General features: G+C 40.5%; 1 pseudogene; it reads left to right on the forward strand.

Annotated features, from left to right (window-relative positions):
- Positions 1 to 259: 259 nt before the first annotated feature.
- Positions 260 to 1,086, forward strand: LOC101641424 (annotated as a pseudogene).
- Positions 1,087 to 2,495: the final 1,409 nt, after the last annotated feature.

Raw genomic sequence — 2,495 nt, forward strand, 5'->3', positions numbered from 1 at the left:
GAGGTCCTCCTAACCCTAATGTCAAAAATATCCCCTTTGATGAAATGAAGGAAAGAATGCGGAATGAAACCTGCCCATGGATGCAATGGTAATGGTATTCCCTTTACTACTCAATGACTACGTGAATCGCTAGCAGATCCAAAGAGTAATGACACAGGAACAAGCAAAATTCTCAGAGGAAGAGAAAAGAATGTGATGATTGTTAGCTATGTCCATTCTTCTTCAGAGAAAAACAATTCTAACAGGTTAAATTGAAGGAATGGTGTAATGTTTCCTGGAAATTCACCAAGTTATACTGAGAGGTCTAATACAAATGGTCCTGGAATGCCCAGGCCACTTAGTCGGCCAAAGGTTTGTCAGCCCCCATGACCACGTATGGTTTGCCAGAGAACCCAGACAGCAAAGAGGCAACCCTACAGAAAAAGGAGGACAAACACCACAATGGAACTCCGACATCTGAATCAGAAGTGCTTCTGTGAGCCCTATGAAAAAGAAACACCTAGACGAAGACGCGGAAGCCGAGCGGCATGAGGTCAAAAAACGCAGGTTTGATGAAGAGAGTGAATGAAGAGAGAGCCAGTCAGCCACATCTAGTGTGGCTTCTCCAGTGAGCGTAGAAGACACGGAAGCACTGTCTTCCTCTCTGGATAAAGATAAGGAAAGTAGCTGTTCCAGACGGCGCTGGACAGAAGCGCAGGAAGACGAAGATGAATAGGAGGAAGAAGCGCCTTTTATGACATCAAGAGAAATGGTCCCAGAAAGAAAAAATCAAGAAAAAGAATCAGATGATACTTTAACTATGAACGAAGAGACTTCTACAGAAAATCATCAAATGGAGGAATGCGACCTTTCGCAAGCCCTGAAAGATTTACATTCGGCAGGTAGTGAAGACACAGGCCCTGTAAGGAATGGTTCGGAGTGCCTTGAAGCAGAAGAATCAGTGGGATCCAATTCCAGGAAAACTGGAGCGTCTCCGAGTCACTCATGGAACACGAGGGAGCCACAGGGGGACCTAGGGGACAAGACTCACTTGAGAATCACTTAGATGCAGTCTTTTACACGCCGTTCTGGTTTTATGCTGTCTAAAACTTCCATGTGATAAAGCGGACCTTCAGTTTTATGAGAGAAGCAGGCTGTACAATTAAGTACTTTGTGGCATAAATCCTAAAGAGCTGTACATGTAAGAACTGTGAAGAGCAGGTTCTCGGACTCCTGCTTCCCACTGACTAATTTTGATCTGGTCAAATCAGTGGTTCATGTACAGATTTTTTTTTAATTGGGGATTAAAGTTCTTAAACTGGAAGGTAATAATTACAATTTTGAAAGCTTTTTGGAGATTACCCCATTCAGTTCATACATAAGCAAGGACCCTTTTTGTTTTGTCTCTGACAGCTCTCACAGTTTTCATATTTTGGTCATAGATTTCAACATTTTAGCATAAATTCTAGGATTTCATGCTGGGTTCCAGATTGTATTGTTTGACTATGTACTATGTGTGCTTAATGGAACGTTGTCGTATATACATACATGTAAGTATATATCCATATTTTATTATAAGGGGAGAATGTTATATTCTTGTTTCTATAAAGGGATGAATATGTGGAAACGTTCCCATCGGTAATGACTGAGTTCATCTCACTCAGAAGACAGTTTCTCTTCTGTGTAATTCAAATAAAACCTGACCCTTGTGAAACCCAGAAGTCGTAAGTCTGTTGACGTACCAGGTTAAACACATTCCAAAAGATCTGTTCAACTAAAATTCTTTTGTATACTTCTGAAGGGTCTGAGGAAAAAAAGACTGCATTGTTTATGGAGGGGGAAGTGCTTTTTCTTGGAAATTGTGTTCAACTATTAGCTTACTATTTTGTAGAATGAATGCTTATGAAGCTGACATAAGACCATCTCAAAAGAACTGGGCAGGGTCTTGACCTGCTTGCTTTTCAGAACCTTGTGAATAGTATACATTGGTTTCTAAATTATTCTATCGTGTGCAAATGTCAATGGTATGAAACACCACTGTACTGGAAGAATTAATATATTCCTTTAATAATGTACCTGGTTTTAAATGACTTGAGCTTTAGGGGTGCATACACACTGGCATTATTTGTATGGCATTTTGAAGTGACTTAACTATTTTTGAATATAACCAGTGTTATATTTTTCCAGATCAACACAAAGCGCAATGATTACTCTAAACTCAATATTTTCAAAATTTCACATATTTAAAATCATGCATGCTGCAAATGTTAGTTTCTGGGATGTTTTCCACGGTTCCTGCTTCTCAACACAAAGAATTCACACAGCGGAAGCACGTTTGTAAACCCAAAGCACGTTAACAAGGGAAAAGAGAAGTTCCAGGTAGTAGTCTTAGATATTACATGCTATCTCTGGAAGGCGTGCAAGGCCGTGCAGGGAACCACGCAAGCGTTCACGACTGAAGATGACCACTTCAGGGGAGCACGAAAGACCATGTGGAAAAAGGAGTACCGAACTGA

This window comes from Echinops telfairi, unplaced genomic scaffold (assembly GCF_000313985.2).
Source record: "Echinops telfairi isolate 266 unplaced genomic scaffold, ASM31398v2 ScPeMD7_7424;HRSCAF=8462, whole genome shotgun sequence".
NCBI lineage: Eukaryota > Metazoa > Chordata > Mammalia > Afrosoricida > Tenrecidae > Echinops > Echinops telfairi.